The sequence below is a fragment of the Diabrotica virgifera genome, chromosome 5 (assembly GCF_917563875.1).
Source record: "Diabrotica virgifera virgifera chromosome 5, PGI_DIABVI_V3a".
Lineage (NCBI taxonomy): Eukaryota > Metazoa > Arthropoda > Insecta > Coleoptera > Chrysomelidae > Diabrotica > Diabrotica virgifera.
Window position 1 is genome coordinate 56,085,218 of NC_065447.1, and position 24,352 is coordinate 56,109,569.

Consider the following 24,352-nt stretch of genomic DNA (forward strand, 5'->3'; position numbering starts at 1 on the left):
GTTCCAGGTGTAGATTCTTTAAAAAATCATATCAATCTATCTAAATGCTATGCGCCCTGCCTATTTTTTAGGTATGCTACAAAAGACTTTTTGTAATACATTTAATCGCGACTCTATAATCATCTTGTTATAATAATTATAACCAATAGTAACAGTTATTATAATACAATAGAGCAATAATTTTAATAGGTCCAATTTGAATACATATAATCAACAGTAATCGGCCTGAAGGTGTAGAAAAGAAAAAACTCTTATGAAATTATTTAGAAACATGTCTCAATTGTTCGCTAAGAGATTTAAGCAAAGGTTGCAATCAAATCCGAAAACAATGTCTATCGTGCATTTGATATCGAAAGGGATTTAGTATTTGTGTAACCACGTTAGCTAACCACGAAATATAAAATAAATACTTTATTTGCCATTTGGGCTTACAGATTGCTCGTTTGAATTTTCATTGATTTTTTTAGTGAACACCAATAATAGGTGCTTACGAACATTACAATCTGATCAGACAATTCGATCAATAAGCAGCTTTTTTTCTTCTTCATGTCCTTTAAAGACAGAACTGTCCTTACTCTGTCTGCAGCGGTTCTGAAGAATTCAATTGTTGTTTTTCCACTCCACTGCTTTAAAATTTTCAACAAGGACATGCGTCATCTCCCCGCTCCTCTCTTTCCTTCTACTTTCCCTTACATAACCAATTGCATTAACTCATGGTTTTTGTATGTGGTTTGGCCACATTTTGTACCTCATTTTTCTTCCCTTCTTAGTGTTGAGTATTTCTTTTTCTTTTTTTTTTATCTTTCTTAATGATTCCGTGTTTACTACGTGTTATGTGTATGATATTTTTTAGATTCTTTGATAACATATCAAATCTCAAAGATGAGAAGGCTTTTTTAAATTGCTTCCGTAATTGTCCAGGATTTAATTTCTCATTAAAGGAAAGAGACTACGTAGAATCTCAATACGCAAGACGAGGTTACTGATAACTAAGATGATAGTTCTGGATTGTAGAATAGTCCTACAAATGTACAGTCTTTGTTATGTAGGATATATTGACTGGCGAGGGAAGGCTAAGGGAGCCCTTCCTAAAAATATAATATATAAACAATTAATTATATTTCAATTTCATATTTTTATATTTCATATTCACACTTTTCTGTTAAAACTTTATTCGCTTTTGTGTTGAAACTGTATTTCATTACCTAACCTATTATTCCATTAATATCTACCTTAACCCAACTAAATTTCATAATATTTACATTTGTTTTAAGCATCGACACTATATTGTGGGCTGATCTTATAACGACCGAAAAAGACATGCGGTTAGCATGAAAACGACACGCAGTAAGCAGTAACTAATCTTTTCGAAGCAGGCAATAATAACGGCGATCAGAAAGCAACCCTAAGATAAAACTTACCATTTGATTGGTCAAGTATGCTATGTAAATATCTACTACATAATTGTTCTGTGTTGTTAAAGTCAAGTTGAAGTCCCAGGAAATGACAATGGAGGTGTGTAAATTAATGAAATTAACTTTTGAATGAAACTGTGAGAATAAGTAATGAAATAAAATACGTTCTCACAATCAATTTATTTATTATCATCGGATGACCGGTTTAGCTATCTATACTTTGCACAGCATCTTCAGGTCCTGGTTAAAAGTATATTACATGATTTAATTGTACATAATATGTACATTGTGTATTTTATGATGTAATTTACTTTTAACCGGGACCTGACGTTCACTACTTCGTAAAAGTGGGCATTACTGTTTCGAGAAATTCTTGCCACTCTATTTGAAACAAGCTATACCTATAAAGGGACGACTTATTTTTTATTATAGCTACATACCCAGAACAAATCTTTCATAGAGCCGTCAAAAATATGGAAGAAGAAATTAAAGAAAAAGGAATTTATGTAAACAAATTGAGGTACACATGCAGATCCGATAGTTATCTATTATGGCTGAAAGTAGGTATTGAATAGGTACTTGCACAAAATACTTAATAAACGCTTTATAAGCGGGACGGAACAAAATGCAAAATTTTGACGCATGTCAAAATTTTCAATGTGTTTTAAATGTTTTCATTTTTTTTTGATTCCTGAGAAAATTAATAAATATTTTTGAAAAATCTAAACTCAGAATGAAAGATTACATTATTACTGAGGGCTGAAAGTCCCGGAAAACTTCTATTATATTTATTTTAATAATTTATAGGGGTAAAAATACAAGAGAAAATTTAGTGTGATTTCTAATTGCAAATATTTCATTCAAAAGAAACTTTTTATTTATTCTAAGGGACTTTTGGCTCTCGGTAATAAAGTAGTCTTTCATTCTGCGTTTAAATTTTTCAAAAATACTTATTAGTTTTTTCAGGATTCGAAAAAAAGGATACATTTAAAACACATTGAAAATTTTGACATGCGTCAAAATTTTGCATTTTGCTCTGTTCCCCTCAGGGCCGTCTTAAGCATACACGGCGCCGGGGTGCGAGACTCATCTTTGCGCCCCCTTTTGTCAGAAGATTATATAGGTTATAGGTACTCAAAAATTAAAAATAATTATGTTTGCCTTCTTTATTTATATTTTATAAAAACATGGTTTGAGTATTCAAAAAAGATCAATCTTATAACACTATACTATATCAAAGTCAAATTTTCTAGCTTTTAAGTTGGCCAAAGTTTTTATTTCTTCGGTGATATCTATTTTTACTTGCTTTTCTATACTTATTAAAGCCAGGTTTGTTTATCTGTCTTGGTCCATTGTTGAGCGCAGATAATTTTTGATTAATTTAAATTTAGAAAAAGACCTTGCTCCTTCAGCTACTGTTGCTGGAAGTAGATCTTTACTACTGGATCTAGAAATATTTGGGAAAACTGAGAGTAAATTAATAGATTATACAGGGTGTTTGGTACAGAATACTGAGCTTAACTTTAGATTTCTGAACTTAGAAAGGTCGATGTAAGCTAACTTACCTTAGTACGAAAGTTCATATACAGGGTGTCAAAGTTAAACTTTTATTTTATTTATTCTTGAATGTTTCTTGACAGGCATGAGATAACAACCCAAAATTTGGTAAGCGGTGGTTTTTTGGGACGAGAAATCTAAATTCGTCACCAAAAATGATGTATTACCCAGAGGGCACCACATAATTCTTTCAGCGCTCATTTAATACGTTGTTTTTTTATCCCCCACTCTACTTACATTATGAATCAAAATTTTTATTCTCTTAATATTTGTACTTAAAAACGATATCCTACATTCATCTCGCTAAATTTAAACGTTTTCGAAATAGACACATTTTAAATCTGCGATGCAACTTAATTTTTTTCATATTATCAATGTATAGTTACACCCAAAAAATAAACTTAAAACCATAATAATTGTGCAAGTTCTCATATTTATGTTATTGCATCGCAAATTCCATTAGAAGAAATTTGAGATATAGTTTTGGAAATTATTCTGTATTTAAGTTTATTTTTCGGGTGTAACTACAATGAATATTATGGAAAGAATTATGTTGCATTGCAGATTTAAAATGTGTTTATTTCGAAAACGGTTAAGTTTAGCGAGATAAATGTAGTATAACCCTTTTAAGCAAAAATATTAAGAGAATAAAAAAATTGATTCAAAAAGTATATAGAGTGGGGGATAAGAAAAATTGAACATATTAAATGAGCGCTGAAAGCTTTATGTGGCGCCCTCTAGGTAATACATCATTTTTGGTAGCGGATTTAGATTTTTCGTCCCAAAAAACCCCCGCCTTACCAAATTTCGTTTTGTTAGCTCATGCTTGTCAGGAAATATTCAAGAATAAATAAAATAAAAGTTTAACCGTTTGCACCCTGTATTTTGGATATTATCAACTTTCGTACCTACTAAGGTACGTTAGCTTAAATCGATCTATTTTAAGCTCAGGAATCTAAGGTTAACCTGTGGCCCATTCTTTACCAAACACCCTGTATAACTTAAAACATCGAGTGGAGTTGTGCATTTATTTATAAAAAATATTGGTAACAATTCTAACTCACCGAATAGATATTCATCATCTACTTATATCAGATCTATTTCCATGCGCTAGTTTTTTTGTACATTCAAACATTGTGTGTTTTTTAGTTTTCTTCGGGGTTTCTCCAACTCAATATATTTTCCAAGAACGAAAAATTATGATTATATTCCCTCAACATTTCCAATCTTTTACTTAATTTTGCCAATTTTTCAATTAATGTCAATGTCCAATAAATAATAATAGAGGTTAACTTTAAATTTTGTTTTGGGTCTAACAGAGGCTCGCCTGCAGCCTCGTAAGTTATTTCTTGTGTGAAATTCGACAGTCAATATTGGTCAAAATTACGCGTCACCTTCTTGAAATTATTTTCGGAATAATCTAAATAGGTTTCATATTTCATTTGCATATCGTAGGTGTAGTAAGCATTAATAGCCTTTGTAAAAAATACCGAAAGTGCACTTGTATATTTTTGTTATTTGTAGTTTTTTTTGAGAATTTTTAAAAGACAAAAAGCGTAAGGTTGAGCCTAGCAAATGTTCGGCTTGCGCCCCTTGGACTTGGCGCCCGGGTGCCTCGCACCCCTTGCACCCCCGGGTTAAGACGGCCCTGGTTCCCGTTCCCCTTAATAAGGAAACACGACTGCTATAGAATAAAAAAGGTAATATCTTTCACAGGTAAAGAAAGTAAATAACCAAAATGATATTATCTTTATTTAGGTACACCAAACAAATAGAGTAAGTATGTGCCAAAGTTGTACCTACATAGGTACATAGTATCGTGGCTATGAGATAACCAACGATCTTGACCAAAAGATTTAAATATGACCATGATTACAAAATGTCACGCTAGCGTTTCAACGAGTGAACATACTCATTACAAACTTCCCCTTATCATTGAAGTGTCAATATCGGTCCGTAAAAACTTATTTTTATCCATATTACTGTATGTAATCGATAAACGGCCTCTATAATTAATATAACGAGGCGACTCAAAGCCTTCGAAATATGGAGATTTAGAAGAAATACCTATATGGAACGCAGAATAAAATGAAAGTGTGTTACAAATAATGGGAAGGAACAAAAAAGTTTTGGTTTATTACATAAATGAACATAAGGAACATAAATCGGTTTACTAACTATAGATGTACGACGGGAAGAAATATTACCCCACCTACATCTCATAATGGAGTGAAGTGAACAGAACTGAGTACACATTCGCTAATACGCTGTGAGCTCGTACGTAGAGGGGATATTTACAAATTCGCGAGCGCCAGTAGTGACAAGTCTGTAAACCTTTACCGGAAATTTCACATAAATGTCAAAGTGATTAATTTAAAATTAAAATTAAAAACATTAATTATAAAAAATATTAGTTGGTCAAAGCTGCGGTATATATTTTTACCTTAAATATACTTACGTTTTTAATACTGAATTTAAGTTTTTTAATGTTCCGTAATATGTAATTATAAATTAATCTATTAATCTTAGCGCCATCTACACGATAATTGTGAAAGTATCCGAAGTAAGAAATTCATATTTTATCAATAGAACGTCAAAATGGTTAACAAAATCTTAAAAAAATCGATTACAATTTAATTACTTTTTTGCGTTGTAAATATTAAGTGATAACAATTAAATAATAAATTTAAAAGTTACCGGTGAAAGTTGAATTAGTACTCCGCTAGGAGCGCCACCAGCGAAGCTCAAAGCGTATACTTATAATAAGAGTAATCAAAGATCATCATTCTCTTTGCCTTATCCTTATGCGGGGTCGGTTTCCCTAATTGCATTTCTCCACACAATTCTATCTTGGGTCATATCAATGTTAATCCCCTTTACCAACATGTCCTGCCTTATCGTCTCCCCCCAGGTCTTCTTTGGTCTTCCTCTCTTACTCCTTCCAGGAATCTGTACGTCAGCTATTCTGTATTGGGTGATTAACGTCTCGACGTTGAACATAACCAAACCATCTTAACCTATGCTCTCTCATTTTGGCATCAATTGGTGCCACACCTAGACTTCCCCTAATATACTCGTTTCTAATTTTATCCTTCTTTGTCACTCCACTCATCCATCTAAGCATTCTCATTTCCGCCACATGCATTCGTTGTTCCTCTTTCTTTTTCACTGCCCAACATTCAGTTCCGTGCATCATAGCCGGTCTTATGGCTGTTTTATAGAATTTTCCCTTCAGCTTCATTGGAATTTTTCTGTCACACAACACACCACTCGCTTCTTTCCACTTCATCCATCCAGCCCTAATTCTACTGCATGCATCTCCATCTATTTCTCCATTACTCTGTAATACCGATCCTAGGTACTTAAAACTATTGCCTTTCACAATCATTTCACCATCCAACGATACCATTTTATTTATAGTACCTCCATCTTTAAATGAACATTCCAAATACTCTGTTTTTGTCCTACTAAGTTTTAAACCTTTTTCCTCCAGAGCTTGTCTCCACTGTTCCAGTTTTTGTTCTAAGTCTCTTTCACTATTTCCTATTAACACTACATCATCAGCATACATTAGGCACCATGGAATACTACCCTGTAGTTTCGCTGTTATCTGGTCCAAAACTAATGAGAATAAATAAGGACTAGGCACCGAGCCTTGGTGCAATCCTACTTTCACCTGAAATTTATCAGTCTCTTCCACACCTGTTCTAACACTAGTCGTTACTCCCTCATACATATCTTTCACAATCTTTACATATTCGCCAGGGACTCCTTTCTTATTGAGTGCCCACCACAGAATCTCTCGAGGAACTCTATCATATGCTTTCTCAAGATCTTCTTCTTCTTGTTGTGCCACTCCTATCGGAGATTGGAGATCATCAAGGCTAACCTGACTTTATTTACAGCTGACCTAAAAAGTTCATTAGTGGAGCCAAACCACTCTCTCAAATTCCGCATCCACGACATTCTTCTACGGCCTGGATTCCGTTTTCCTTCTATTTTTCCTTGCATTATATTTTGAAGTAATGCGTATTTATGACCTCTCATCAGGTGACCCAAATACTCGAGCTTTCTTCGTTTTATCGTTAATAAAATTTCTGGGTCTCTTCCTATCCTCCGTATTACTTCAAGATTTGTGATTCTTTCAACCCAACTTATCTTCAGCATTCGACGGTAGCACCACATCTCGAAACTTTCAATATTTTTTATGTTGTTCTGTTTGAGAGTCCAGGCCTCTACACCGTATAATAGCGTGTTAAATACGTAGCCACTTAGCATTCTTAATCGTAGAGGGATGCTTATATCTCTGTTGCAGAAGAATTTTCTCATCTTTATGAAGGTGGCCCTGGCAATTTCGATACGTCTTTTTATTTCATTGTTTTGGCCTCCAGTTTCGTTTATTAAAGTTCCCAAGTATTTATAACTTGATACTTTTTCAATTTGAATGCCGCGCCGTTTATACTAATATGTGCTGGTTGTGTCATGATTTTACTGAAGACCATATACTTGGTTTTTTTGATATTAATGTTTATGCCATAATTGTTGCAAGCAATATTTATGTTTGTAAGTAATCGTTGTAATTCTTCTACTGTTCTTGCAACTAGTACAGTGTCGTCTGCGTATCGAATATTATTTACAACCTCTCCATTGATTACGATTCCTTCATTTGCTTGCAAAAGGGCTTCCTGACAGATGCTTTCACTATATACATTAAATAGCAGTGGTGACAAAATGCATCCCTGTCTTACTCCTCTACGTATTTCTATTGCTTTTGATATCTCGTTTTCTATTTTGATGTTAGCTTTCTGATTCCAATATAAGTTGAGAATTATTCGCAGATCTTTATTATCTATGTCTTTTCTTTCAAGAATGTCTCTTAACCTATCGTGGCGTACTCTGTCAAACTCTTTTTCAAAATCGATAAAACATGCATGTACTTCTTGATTAACGTCTAGGCATCTTTGTGTAAGAACATTCAAACCGAAAAGAGCTTCTCGAGTACCTAGTCCTTTTCTGAACCCCATCTGTGTTCATCTGAACCCCATCTCAAGATCAATGAATACCATATGAGCGTTGGTCTCTTTATTCCTGTATTTTTCTATCAGTTGCCTTACAATGAAAATTGCATCTGTTGTTGATCTGCCCTGCATAAAGCCAAATTGATTATCGGATATTTCGGTTTCTTCACGTATCCGTCTATCAATTACTCTCTCCCATATTTTCATGGTGTGGCTAAGTAGTTTTATAGCCCTGTAGTTTGTGCATTGTTGTATGTCTCCCTTGTTTTTGTAGACAGGTACTAATATACTGCTTCTCCATTCGTCTGGCATTTGTCCAACTTCCATAATTCTATTAAATAGACCTGTTAGCCAACTTATTCCTGTCTCTCCCAATGCTCTACATACTTCCCCAGGAATATCATCTAGTCCGACTGCTTTTCCTTTCTTTATTTTTTAAAGCGCTTGAGCCACTTCCTCGTTTGTTATTCTGGTAACCATTACTGTTACTGTCAAATTCTTTATTTAATAAAGTGTCAAATTACTCTAAAATTTTAAAAATTTTACTTTAAAACCAAATTTTTTCAAAAATAAGCACTTGAATCTATGAAACTTACAGATCATATAAACACAACATAAGTGAAGTATTATGTGAAGCGGTGACGATTAATTTCATTTAAGTTGCTAATTGGGGGTGATCTTCCTGATTTTTTTGCCAAAACAAAACGCATCAACTTTATTTTGAGCGTAACTTGCTTACATTTGGTGCTAGAAATTTTTTTTATAGAAATAGAAATAAAGCTTTTTCAAACACTTTAAAAAAGTCTTAATGTGTTTTCCCCAAGAATGCTTCATTATTTGGATATTTCACATTGAATTATTATATTTGGAATTTTTCGAATATGAACCTATTTTTCATTAGCTATAACTCCGCTTTTGCTAGGTATAGAGACCTAATATATACACCGTTTTTTTCACTTTTGTATAGGCCGTAGTTTTGCTAAGAATATTTTTTCGACACAATGCCTACGTTTTGAGTTATTTGCGAAAAAACTGTTAAAAAACGTGTAGGTCTGGATCCCGCGTATGAAAAAAAAGGTGATTAATAGCAAGCTGAAAATTTTTTAATAGTTTAAGGGTGTCTAGTCAGATAAACTTTGATATATGGGAACACTGGAACAGAGGCAGTTTTAATCGTGGAACAGGTTAAAAATTTGGAACGGTCAGACCACGAAAACGGCACATTTATTTTGTCCGACAGAATAGACTTAAACTATCCGAACAGAGAATAAACTCTCATGCAAAAATCAGACTACTATTTATCACCTGATATAATTCCTGTCATTTGACATATTCTACATGTTCCACTCATTAAAACGCCTATTTGGTGATAAATAGCAGTCTGATTTTTGCATTAGAGTTTAATCTCTGTTCGGAGAGTTTAAGTCTGTTCTGTCGGACAAAATACATATTCCGTTTTCGTGTTCTGACCGTTCTAAATTTATAACCTGTTCCACAATTAAAACTTTCCCTGTTCCAGTGTTCCGATATATCAAAGTTTGTCCAACTAGACACCCTTAAGCTACTAACAAATTTTCAGCTTGCTATTAATCAACTTTTTTTTTCATACGCGGGATCCAGACCTAGTTGTTATTTTGCTGAAAAATGAACATATTCACTTGCAAATAACTCGAAAAGTATTGATTTGGTGAAAAAAACACTATGGAACAAAAGTTACTTAAAATTAGTCAGTTTTTACATTTCGGTACTTATCTTGGACATGTATTTTTTCACCCCCAAGATGGGGCGAAAGTCACCCCCAGGGCAAAAGCACCGATCGGCACCATATCACTTTTTTTCTTTGGCATGTTAGCTATGCGTATGCCAAATTTCATGTCAATCCAAGCGGTTCTTTAAAATTTACAGCAAAAACCGTGAAAGAATGTACTATCAGGAATTTAGACATTTTGGACAACATTTTTGAAAGAAAGGTTCGATATTTCCTTATACTTAGCCGTTGCATGGAAACGAAAAATAACTGTATGGAGTATGGAATAGCTATTTGTATAACAAGGGAGGAAAGTGCTATTTTTCCTCCCGAGAATGAAGTTTACTGCCCGACGCGTAGCGGAGGGCAGTAATCATTCAAGGGAGGAAAAGGCACTTTACTCCCATGTTATACATATGGTTTTTCCACCTTCCTCAAATAACAAGTCATTTTTTCATTTTTACGTAATTTATTTATGTAACTAACCAACAAAATTTATTAGAACTAAAACTAACAAGTAGGTACAATATAACTGTCAACTGTCAAATATAAGTCAAATTATTAATGTAAACATTGTCAAATCAGAATAACAATTTACTGTTTTTTACCGTTCTGCAAAATACAGAGTGTTTTTAAATAAACGTTAAAATGTATAGATACTTACGTAATAGAAAATAGATATTGTACAGGGCGTCAATAAGTTATATTTCATGAATGAAATACCATGACGTCACTTTTACTTTTCCTCCCTAGGGAGGAAAAATATTTTCCTCCCTAGGGAGGAAAAGTACAACTTTGCTCCCTACAATCAGGTCCGGAAAAGTATACTTTCGGTAGAGGTAGGTGGAAAATATTATTTCCTTACTCTAAGGAAATATTTTTTCCTTGCAGCAGATTCAGAAAAAAATTATTAAAGTATAACTTTATTTTCAATAATTTCAACACATTATAAAATAGTCTGAAACCAAAAATGATTACAATCACAGAAAACACTAGAAAACACCAAAAATACTTCCAAAAATAAGCAAATGCGGCTTCTCTCGGCTTGCGCCTCGACATCAATCTTCACACCAGAGTTTAATCTCTGTTCGAAGAGTTTAAGTCTGTTCTGTCGGACAAAATACATTAGCCGTTTGCGTGGTCTGACCGTTCCAAATTTTTAACCTGTTCCACAATTAAAACTTCCCCTGTTCCAGTGTTCCCATATATCAAAGTTTGTCCGACTAGACTCCCTTAAGCTATCAACAAATTTTCAGCTTGCTATTAATCAACTTTTTTTTCATACGCGGGATCCAGACCTAATTGTGTACCTAGTAGGAAAATGCGGAAAATCCATCCCCGGACGGTGCACCGTCCGGGGATGGATTTTCCTACTAGGTACACAATTAGGTCTGGATCCCGCGTATGAAAAAAAAGTTGATTAATAGCAAGCTGAAAATTTGTTGATAGCTTAAGGGAGTCTAGTCGGACAAACTTTGATATATGGGAACACTGGAACAGGGGAAGTTTTAATTGTGGAACAGGTTAAAAATTTGGAACGGTCAGACCACGCAAACGGCTAATGTATTTTGTCCGACAGAACAGACTTAAACTCTTCGAACAGAGATTAAACTCTCATGCAAAAATCAGAGTCCTATTTATCACCAAATGGGCGTTTTAATGAGTGGAACATGTAGAATATGTCAAATGCCAGGAATGATGACAGGTGATAAATAGCAGTCTGATTTTTGCATGAGAGTTTAATCTTTGTTAGGAGATTTTAAGTCTGTTCTGTCGGACAAAATAAATGTGCCGTTTTCGTGGTGTGACCGTTCCAAATTTTTAACCTGTTCCACAATTAAAACTACCTCTGTTCCAGTGTTCCCATATATCAAAGTTTATCCGACTAGACACCCTTAAGCTATTAACAAATTTTCAGCTTGCTATTAATCAACTTTTTTTTCATACGCGGGATCCAGATCTAAATGTACTTACTACTTATTGTAATTAACTTTAAAAAATAATAATAACTAAATAATATTGTATTTAGGTGAAACTAATTTGTTTATAACTATTTAAAAGTGTTTTTTTTGCGTACAATGGATACATAAAATTGCGTATAACGGATATAGCTAATAAATTTATTATTATTATTTATTTTCAGAGAAGTGATTTCTCAACGTCGTAAATTTTTAAGATGATGTTGCATCATCTGAAAATCAATTTTCAACCACAGGATGAAAAACAATTTGATAAATATTTTGAAAGAATTGTTGACATAACAATAATGAAACTGATTACCCTTAAAAAGTAGAAGCTGAGATCAACCACACAGTCTACAGAGTCCAAAAAGGCTCATGGGTTTGAACTTATTGTTGGTGAGATCATCATGAAACAACTGTCAACAAAATTATACAAAATTAACATATCTTACATACGTTTATGTTTCCTTAACGCTGGAATATGTCCCAAAATAGCAAAAATTGTGCTTATACCAAAACCGGAAAAATCACAAAACCATATAATACCTAATTATGGCATACCTACCTAGAAATCAGTACTTTCAGTGATAAACAAATTTTACGAAAACTTTTTAAACTGTTAAAAAGGCTTAAACTAACTAATAATAAAAAGGAAACGTTATACTACTTTACCATTTTTGATTTATAGAAATCAGTTAAATTGTTTACCACGTGTACAACGGGATCACTAGCATCATAGTAACGACATTATAAGAAAAAAAGGTGTTTCCATTATTTTCTCTGATCTGGTTTAAGCAGTTTATATTTAGTTTGGCTGCAACAGAATCACTTGAAGAGAGAAAAGTAACGAATACTCACATATTAAAAAAGAAAACCCCGTGGTTTAGAGAGGAAGCTAAGATAAAATGCGAAGAAAAGAAGAAAGCCTTTTTACAGTACAGAACAAAACAAACACAACAGGCATACAACCACTACAAACGAATCAGAAACGAAACGAATACTTTAGTGAGGCAAATAAAAAGGGAGAACTGGCAGAGTTTCTCAAAACAGATCGAACACGACTTCTACGGAACACAAAAAGAAGTATGGAGAATGATCAGAGGGCAAAGAAAGGAGATGAACGAATTAATAAAAGCGTAACACATTCAGAAGGAAACATGGGCAGACTACGTCCGATCTATATTTGCTAAAGGCGACGATAATGAACCACCAACACCTGAAGTTACGACAAATGAAGAAATAAACATCGAGGAGGGAGAGGTAAAGGAAGCATTAAGAAAATTAAAAAATAGAAAATTTCCAGGAGAGGACAGAATATCGAACGAACTCCTAAAGTACGGAGGACAAGATCTAACTAAACAACTATTAAAACTAATACAAAAAATAATAGAACAAAACAGAATACCACAAGAATGGAGATCAAGCATCCTAATACCTCTCTTCAAAAAAGGAGACAAATCAGACCCGGAGAATTACAGAGGGATTAACTTATTAAACACAACATTAAAATTAACAACAAAAGTGATAAAAAACAAAATGAATGAAATTATAACATTAGCAGAGGAACAACAAGGTTTTAGGCCGGAAGGTCATGCACTGACGCTATATTTATAATGAGGCAAGTTTAAGAGAAATCGTTGGAATACAACAAACCGGCATATTTATGTTTCGTGAATCTTAAGAAAGCATTTGACAGGGTCACATTAAAGGACGTTATCCACTTGTTATACTCGAGAGAGGTACTTCTGGGAAATTAAAACGATAGAGAACATTTACCAGAACAACACAATAAAAGTAAAAGTGGAAGATGAACTAACTGACCCAATTGAAGCCGGCAATGGGATAAGACAGGGGGATTCCTTGAGTCCTTTATTGTTTAACCTGATCATGGACGAAATAATAAAAAAAGTAAGAACTAAAAAAGGATACCAAATGGGAGAAAAACAACTTAAAATAATCTGCTATGCGGACGATGCAATACCTACTAATCTCTCAAAGTGAAGATGATTTACAACGTATGCTGCACCAATTCAACATAATCGCCAGAAAATTTAACATGTTAATTTCCTCAAAAAAGACAAAATGCATGGTTATAACAGCATATATAATAAGATGTAAATTGGAACTGAAAGGTTAGATAATAGAAAAAGTGATGGAGTTTAAATACATAGGCATCACACTATCTAGCTACGGAAGGCTCGAAACAGAAGTGGAAGATCAAGTGAATAGAGCAAACAGAGCCGCAGGTTGCCTGAATGACACAATATGGAGAAATAAAAATATCGGAAAAGAAATGGAAGGCAGAATTTACAAAACAGTCATCTGACCAATAATGACATACGCGGCAGAAACACGACCCGACACAGAGAGGACAAAAAGATGGCTCGAAACAGCGGAGATGAAAACCCTTCGAAAAATCGATGGTAAGACTCTATGGGACAGAGCTAGAAGTACAGATATACGACGGAGGTGCAAGGTGGATAACATTAATAACTGGGTAAGAAACAGAAGAATAGAATGGAATGACCACATAAGCCGAATGACAACAAATAGGGTAGTCAGGACAGCGAGAGACGGTTCCCCAATAGAAAGACGATCAGTGGGAAGACCACGAAAACTATGGAACGACAACTTACTAGAGGCATATTGAAAAAATAGACAGTCATGTCTATACAAAAAGAAGAAGAACATATTTAGTTTGGCATAAAGATTTATTAGAAAAAATCAGATCTCGCCTCCCAAAATACTACTTGTCTCTATTGGGGTCATATAGATCAGATAAATACTTTATGTTAAAGCAGAAGAAAGAATGTTCTGATAGAAGATTGATAGAAGATATTAGAGATGTAAGGAAGCAACCTACACCATATTTGTATATGTTATATGCAAAACATGTTCCTGAGCTTATTCAGAACACCCTTGTTTTATTGATTGCGAAAAAGTAGCATAGCAATTTCAAGGTTCCAACGAATAATATTAAAAATTTGCCAAAATGGTACAGAATCAAACTAAAGGATTCCGATGACCTAACCAATAAAACAAGTCATAATTACCTACTCAGTCAAAATAGTGTCCAGAGCCCACACAAAAACACCGCAAAATATCTATGGGCACCACTGTCGATGCAAACCTTCAATAAAGGGACAATGTGAAAAATAAATGACAAGACACACAAATCCTCAATCCTCTTTGGAGTTATGAGTCATAAAGCTCTAGTATTGTGCGGCTGAAAACAATTTCTACAATGTAACGATTCCCAGACTGCAGGGTTACACCTGGTATACAGACGGGTCTAAAACTGCAGACGGTTCGGGCGCAGGAATATTCTGTAGTGGTGGAAATTTTAACATTTATATTCCACTTGGAGAATATACCTCCGTATTTCAGGCACAGATTTTTCCAATCTTGCAATGTGCAAGAGAAAACAACCTAAGGGCATTCGAACTGCAGCGGGTTAACATATGCACAGATAGCCAAGCAGTTATTGGGGCTCTTATAAACCCTAAGGTGAACTCTAGGCTGGTGTGGGAATGTCGACAAGAACTTCACAGAGTGGCACAACATAACAGTGTTATACTGGTATGGGTTCCAGGTCATCGGGGCATATACGGCAATGAAAGAGCTGATGCACTTGCCAAGAGAGCATCAGCTACAAAATACCTGGGCCCAGAGCCGGCCGTGGAAGTGCCAAAAAGCACCGTCCGCGAACGAAAAAAGCCTGGATCCGAAGCCAACACAACTCACACTCAGACAGTGTACCCGGTCAAACACATGGCAAGATGTATATCGGACGGACATGTGCTAGTAGGGCTGAGTTACTGCTGAAAACAAGCAGGAATCAGCTCAGAGTCATAAAAGGTTTCCTCACTGGACATGCGCCAGTTAAGGGTCACCTGCATACAATGGGGCTGTTGCATGGAGACTTGAGCTTCAGACTCTGTAACAGAGAACCTGAAACAGTCAACCATATTTTGCATGACTGTGAGGCATTAGATCGGAGGCGGCAAACACTTTTCGGAGACATCGAAGTGACTCCAAATATATATGGCACCCACCCACTAGACCTGTACAAGCTGGTACAGGGTTCCAGAATTCTGGAATGGGTTTCATAAACGAATGGAAGATGTACAATAAGCCAAGTGGCTGCAGTACAACCGGTTCACAACAGACGGCTTCCAGGGAAAAAAACGATTCCAACATAATACTTAGTCTATAAATGCTCCTTGGTAGGTACCTACATAACACACCGTGATATACAAAAAGTTCTAGTTTATGTTACTTTTCAAATGCAAGGCTTTTTATTGGGATGAACAAATAATTTTAGCGGAAGACAAACACGACATCGTCTATAGGTATAATAAATTGGCTGAAGAATACTGTGGAAAAGCTAGGGTTTGGAAATGAATTATAATAAAGTGCAATACATGGTTATTAGAAACACCGCAGAAGATCTGGAGAAATAACAATTCAATAAAACAAACAGAAATGAATAAGTAAAAATTTTTGGGGATAACTTTAACACATACAGGATCACATGAAACGGATACAACAAATAAAATAAAAAAAAAGGAAATACAATAACACGACGATTATTAGGTACAATCGATTATGTGGAGCGACGATAGTTAGAGCCTCACGATACGATACAATATCGATACTTTTTAAGTATTGAGTATTGTATTGATTATACCAATGAAGTATCGTATCGTGTATCGATATCGGCAATACTTTCTTATAAAAATATCGTATTGATATTGATTTCTTTAAAATATCGATACAATGCTCGATAAAATATCGACATAAAAAGTATTAAATTAATAAAAAAACGATTCTTTATTGATTTATCACAATCTTTATTAAAACATATTAAATTGGGATGTGGTAAACGGCACAATAAATAAGTAGTTTTCAAATGGACAATTTTTAATACATCACCAAGTATCCAAGGAATCACAAAAACATGAATGTTGCGGTCGTCCAGGTCTTTGACAACATTAATCAAATTAAAAGACTCAGGAGAACCAAGTTCTATGGCAATATAGTGACAGGTTTACAAAAATAGAGGATATTGTAAATTATAATAAAATTGTGTAAAGGACCTAGCCAATATGCTGTAGTTTTCAGTTTAGAAATTATCTTTGTCAATTTAAGTTATAAACAAATAACTTATTAATCTTCTTAAAACAGATTGTACTAAGACTCCAACAGGTCATGAATAAAATAAAGAAAAGATCTATAAAGATAAAGTAATAGAATAGAAATATAAAATGTACTTATTGTAAATCTTCTTAATTTTTAAGATAACCAACAAAGATCTTTTCGTCAACAAAAAAATTTTTTTATTGACATTAATATGAAAAGAATAAAAGAAGGCTTAAAAGAAGATTAAAAGAAGAAGAAACAAACATTTATTTGAAAAACATCATACAGAAATAGCGTTATGCATGTAGGTAAACGGTATTTTTAGTAAAGTTGAAACTTTTTAGGTATACCTACCCTATCTTCGTTTTCATGCCGAATTGTTGTCATTAAGGTTATATCGCTTCGCCGTTAATCCGTTGACTGTTTTTCGTAGGTAATTTCCAATTCTATTTAATACTTCACATTTTTCTATTTTCGAAAGTCGAAAGCTTTTTCCTTGCATTTTAATCTGTGTTCTTTATAAGATAATCGTAAGTATAGGTAAATAAGTATGATCCTTCTTTACCTCGCTAGAAGATGCCGTTTCGAATTGTATCAGGTTGGGATCAATATTCAAAAAGTAACAATGGCCAAAAAACCAAACAAACAGATAGTTGAAACGATAGTAATAGATGATCTCTTCAACACTTGTTATTTTTAGGGACCAATTTAAATTAGTATGTAGTAGAGAGTGCGTTATTCAGTGCCTTAGTAGGTACATACCCTACATATATCAAAAGTTAACAGATCTGATTTCTCCGTGTAGGTATAATATAGTAATGTGTATGATTTTATTTAGACCTATTTGTGGAATATAGAATTCTACATAATTCATTTTTAGACCAAATAGGTCTAAAAGTGAATTTTACCAAAATCAAAACAATGACAAATACACAAAATAATAGAAACGTAATACTAAACGAAACCACAATAGAAGCGGTTAGTGATTATACACTCACCGGCACAAAATTCCGCCAACCACAAAATTTTTAATTAAGTTTGACAATCTATAACCGTTGATTGATAAATTATATGGGGGTATTTATCAATCAACGCTATAACTTTATTATTTGTACTCCGATTTTCAAAATTCTTACATCATTTTATAGGTGCATGTATTGATGTCGTTTTTTATTATTCCGGTAACAAAAAATTTGTGCTCAGATGACATTATACGGGGGTGAATGGAAGCGTTCTTTTTCTCCTAACTTTAAAAAATTTTGTGGAAAAATTGGAGTGCTGATTTTGTTTCATACTCCTTTTGTTTTATCCTGGAGATATCACTAAGGTTTTGTTTTTTTAATTATCCGAATATCTCTTTTCTTGTAAGAGCTGTAAATAAAAACACTGCTTTGAAGGTTTATTTAATTAAAAATATCAAACGCACTAAAATTAACAAAACAAAACAAAATTAACAACAAAAAACAATTCAATAGCGAGTATGTCCACCTCTTGCAGCAACGACTGCTCGCAATCTGTTTAGGTACTGTTTAGCATCCAATAAAGATGTGCTTTCCTTGTTTGGGGAATATAGGCCAATCAAGTTAGGTTTTTACTAGACATAACGGAAAAGACGAGGTTTGACAGTTGAAATGTGTAGTATGAGACATTACAAAAAGACTACCATCTTTGGATTCATCAATTTTTTAGTGGAACATTTTTTAAATAAACAATCAAAACGTCAAACTTAGTTTTTTACTCATAACTTAAAAACTTGTTTATTTAGAAATTTGACGTCCACAGGTAACTTTCTCAGAAAAAAAAGATACATAGAATGAGATACGCTAAATAAAAATCGGTTAATAAATAAAAAAGTTATTGCAAAACGGATGACAAAATCACTGTTTTTGAATATAGTTAATAACAATTTTATTGTTTGTTAAAATACGTTTTAATATACCCAAAATTGAGGGCACTATGGTGTTTGAATGGTGTGCAAAAAATGGTCCAGATCTGTTAAATAGTTTTCGTAAAATTGAATTTGTTTATAAAATTTTTTGAAAAACGAGCTAGTTTCTGAGGCTGGTCCAGTTAATATGGCTGAATGTATCTCAATAATCCGGGGCTCGTTTCCTTCGTTAAGATGTATACTAACAGCTTATGACAGAAAAAAGTAAAAAAAAATTACATATACGTACACAAAATTATTTGTTAATAAATAGCAGTTTTTAAGCTTATAAACAATTACAATAATTTCGTAGAAATTACATCAAATTAAATGGCAATGAAAAATACGGAAAGCTGGTTAAAATACACAACTTTCAAAAACAATTTTTAGTTCCTACGACCCTTGGGGTCTGAGATAGCCCCTTTTTTTTGAAAACATCACTGTTACGTTAATTAATAACACTAAGAGCTGAAATTAACCAATCTTTTATAAGAAAAGCCAAAGTTTTTAACAAAGTTCTTAGTAAGAAAAAATGTTAAAAATTGTTTAAATAGGAGTGTTATAAACACAGAGTATTTTGCGTTCCGACTAAAGTAAAAAATAGCGGGCGTAGTCGACTGACTGAATAGTGGCCGCGGTTGGCGACCGGCATGCGGCAGCAACTATTAAAATTACGTTATCCCGACCACAAAAATCCACTTTAAGGTGAATGACAAATTTTCGTCATTCCTTAAGTTTTCGAGGTCTCTGAATCCGAATATAGAGTTAATTTTTTTCTAGAATTAGTGGAACATGTTCAAAAATCAAATTTTATGCAAAAATGCGAAAAATCAATTTTGATGCTTTTTCAATTTTAACTCACTGTATTTTTGGTCGCTGTAAATATTTCCTTTTGAAAATTTTACTGTGTTATCTTTGAAGCATTTAGATAAAAATGAGATTTGTCCAAAATGACTCAACACGTTAAAAGAGAAGTTGTTAATTTTTAAAAATTTTGTCGTCAGATTTCGTTAGTTTCATGTTTACTTAAAAAAGTTGAGTGACAAACTTTTTAGTTTATAATTTTAATTAACACAGAAATAAAATATAATTTATGAAGAAGTTTTCCAAAAAAATTTAATTTAAAATATGCAATAGGAAAAATGTTATGTGACTTTATAGACGAGCGGCACACCCCAAAAAAAGCTTATTTCTCGAGATACTAATACTAATTTTGGTCATAGTTTATATTTTTGATGGTGCTCAAAACTAAAATTAGGGTTGTTTTGAATTTTACGTGTGGGAACATTATCAAAATCGCAACTTTACCCTAAAAATAAAAAAAATCACGTTTTTTTGAGTTTACTTTGCTACAACTCTGTTCCATTGTAATATTTTTTTCTGATATTTTTATAGTATATATTTCTCACCTTTCTGAAGACAATGGGACCTGCTTCAATATTTCCGTCTTGCCATAAAGAAAGTTATAAATTGTTTGAAGTAAAAGGTGCAGATTCTTGAATTGCAAAGTTTAATCGCAAAAGTTGAGTAACAAAATTTGAAATTTAGCTGTTTAATTAATTTTAAGTTAAAATCTAGAGTACAGAGAACAAAATGTTTTATAGAAAAAAAAAATGGTGTAACTTTTAATTTTAAGAAAAACGTGATCTCATCTTTTTTTTATTTTTAGTGTAAAATTGCGATTTTGACAATGTTTCCCCATCTAAAATTCAAAATAAAACTCATTTTCGTTTTCACCACCATAAAAAGTATAAAGTAAGACCAAAATTAGCCATTCACCACACCGTGGTTGATATCTCGAGAAATGAGCGTTTTTTTAGGGGGAGTACCACGTACCACTCGTCTATAAGGTCGCGTAACTTTTTTTCTGTTGCATATTTTGACTTTGTGGCCTTTTTATTGTTATTTTTTAAATTTATTTATTTAAAATATAATTTTACTAAATAAATGTGCAACATAATAATATTCATAAAATTCAAGTTTCTACCAAAATATATAAATATAATATTAAGCTTCAAATCCGGTATACTGTCAATGTTAAAAATGGGCTGCAACGGTCTAGCGCTAGCGAATGCTAATCCGCGAATTTATTCTCATTCGGCTGCGCCCATCATTTTTTTTTTTTACTTTAGTCGGAACGCAAAATACTCTTTCTTTATAACAATACTGTTTAAACAATTTTTAACATTTTTTTTTGCAAAAAAACTTTGTTAAAAACTTTGACTTTTCTTATAAAAGATTGGTTAATTTCAGATCTTAGTGTTGTTAATTAACGTAACAGTGATTCTTTCAAAAAAAGGGGCTATCTCAGACCCCAAGGGTCGTAGGACCTAAAAATTTTTTTTAGAAGTTGTGTATTTTAACCAGCTTTCAGTATTTTTTATTGCCATTTAATTTGATCTAATTTCTACGAAATTATTGTAATTGCTAATAAGCTTAAGAACTGCTATTTATTAACAAATAATTTTGTGTACGTACATGTAATTTTTTTTACTTTTTTTTTCATAGGGTATTAGTATACATCTTAACGAAGGAAATGAGTCCCTGATAATTGAGATACATTTAGCCATATTAACTGGACCAGCCGCAGAACTTAGCTCGTTTTTCAAAAAATTTTATAAACAAATTAAATTTTGCAAAAACTATTTCACAGATCTGGACCATTTTTTGCACACCATTCAAACACCATAATGCCCTCAAGTTTAGGTATATTTAAACATATTTTAATAAACAATAAAATTGATATTAACAATATTCAAAAACAGTGATTTTGTCGTCCGTTTTGCAATAACTTTTTTGTTTATTAACCGATTTTAATTTGGTGTATTCCATTCGATGTATCTTTTTTTTCTGAAAAAGTTACCTGTGGACGTCAAATTTCTAAATAAACAAGTTTTTAAGTTATGAGTAAAAAACTAAGTTTGACGTTTTGATTGTTTATTTAAAAAATGTTCCACTAAAAAATTGATGAATCCCAAGATGGTAGCCTTTTTGTAATATCCCATACTACACATTTCAACTGTCAAACCTCGTCTTTTCAATTATGTCGAAAAACGGCTTATTTTTTACTAACTTGATTGGTCTAATAGCCCGATGTTCCTTTACCAGGGCCATAACTGTACCAAATTTTCTGGAGGTCTAGGATGACGGCAAATAGCTTTTTTTTATTCATCCCATAAATGCTCAATAGGATTGAGATCTGGGCTGCATGCGGGCCATTCTAATCTTATCAATCCAACCTCTATTTTATGAGTCAATCAGTATTTTTATTTACAAAAAATGGTACAGCCCTTACAAGAAAAAAGATATTCAGATAATTTAAAAAACAAAATGTTGATGATGCCTCCAGGATAATATGACAGGACTATGAGACAAAATCAGCTATTCCATTTTTCCACAGATTTTTTTTAACTTAGGAGAAAATACAACGCTTACGTTCATCCCTGTATAATGCCATGCAAGCAAAATTTTTTTGTTACCGGAATTATACCAAATAATACCAATACATGCACCTACAAACTGGTGCAAGAATCTTAAAAATCGGAGCACAAATAATAAAGTTATAAATTGTCAAACTTAATCAAATCAATTTTGGGTGACGGAAGTTTGTGCCGGTGAGTGTATATACAGTGCGCTGGAAGAAATGTTACCCCCCCCCCCCTATTAACTTATTTATTTTTAGCACATAAGCAAAACGCTCGGACAGGTCGATTTTTAAAATAATCATAGTATATTTTAACATCAATGTTTCGAACTTTACGCGATCCCTCTTCAGGTGACAAGCACAACTTTGATTTTTTTAAACGGGAAAGTACATCATGTGATACCTCATTTAAAAGCCTTTGAAATACTGATTACAAAAATGTATAATACTTTAAGCCTTTTTGACAGCGTAGGTGCAAATTTTCTGTCGAATTATTTTTCAATGTAGGTATTCATTTTTTTCGAATCCTGAGAAAACTAATATATATTTTTGAAAAATTTAAACGCAGAATGAAATACTGCAGTATTATCGAGAGTCGAAAGTCCCTGAAAACTACTATAATGATTATTTTAATAAGTCACAGGGGTGAATAGGGAGCATCCATAAACTACGTCGTAAAAATTTTGGAGTTTTTAATAGGTACCCTCCCCCCCTTCCGTCGTAAAGCGTCGTTTGCAGTTGACCCCCCTTCATACCGACGTCGCAATTGCAACTCATGACCCCCCTTTTAGTGATTTTTTTTAAATTCCATGTTATTCCTAGATTTTTAAAGGTTTTTTAAAAGTCTTAAAGTTTATTTACGAATGTATCCAAATCAGTATTACTATGTAGGTACTATGTAGCTCATTAATATCTGTTTACTCTCTTAATTCACTGTACAACTAATAATTAGCTTTATAGGGACAAAAGACAACACTTTTATCGGAGTTCCTATGCTTTCTTAACTACATCATATAAATCTTGATACTTATTTTGTTTTGATTTCAATGCCATTTCTTTTATTAAGTATAAATACATAGATACAATGTACTAACTAAATAGAATATAATATTTTATTTCTATTCATTCTTTTAGAATTTTTCCACACAGAGTATTCAGTAAATAAGTGAACAGTTTAATATTTATTGCTTCCAGACGTTGTTCTGAAAAGAAGCGTTTGTTTAGACATAGAACAATGTTTTATTGTTTGTTATTCTGTATAAAACTGCTAGCAATATAATTTAAGGCTGTGAGTGATAAAAACGAAATGAAAAGTATGCGATAAAAGTAATAGGCAAATTTTTTTTATTCTAAAATAGGGTATATTTTTTATATTCGTGAACTTCAAACGACGTCGGATGTGCACTGATGGCCCCCTCCCCCTGTCGTATTCCGTCGTAATAAGCAAAGTCCCCCTCCCCCTTTTCAACGACGTAGTTTATGGATGCTGCCATAAAAGAGAAAATTAAGTCTGATTTTTAATTTCAAATAAATCATTCAAAAGAAACGTTTTGTTTATTCTAAGGGACTTTCAGCTCTCGGTAGTAATATGTCTTTCATTCTGCGTTTAAATTTCTCAAAAATATCTAGTATTAGTTTTCTCAGGATTCGAAAAAAATAAATGCGTTTAAAAATAATTCGAACGGAATTTTGCACATAATATGCTCTTAAAGAGGATTAAAGTGTTATACATTTTTGTAATCAGTATTTAAAAAGATTTTAAATGAGGTGTCACATTATGTACTTTCCCATTTAAAAAAATCAAAGTTGTGCCTGCCACCTGAAGAGGTATCGCGTAAAATTCGAAACATTGATGCTAAAATATACTACATATTATTATTTTAAAAATCGACCTGTCCGAGCGCTTTGCTTATGTGCTAAAAATAAATAAGTTAATAAGGGGGGGTGTAACACTTATTCCAGCGCACTGTATTTGGGACAGATAATAAAAATAAATAAGGAAAACCAAACAGCGGAGGTAAAAAGAAGGGTTAGATTAGCCTGGGAAGAATTTGGGAAATTAAAATGGGTCTTAAAGGATAAAAAAATACAACAATATTTAAAAACAAGAGGGTTTGACCAGTCCATACTCCCATTTCTCACATACGCATGCCAAACATGG

At 33.1% G+C, this 24,352-nt stretch overlaps 1 protein-coding gene across 1 annotated transcript in view; it reads right to left on the reverse strand.

The window, feature by feature from the left end:
* The window catches only part of LOC114339097 (homeobox protein unc-4-like), a 244,904-nt gene that overhangs the window by 218,548 nt on the left and 2,004 nt on the right, over positions 1–24,352 (reverse strand). The window lies entirely within an intron of this gene.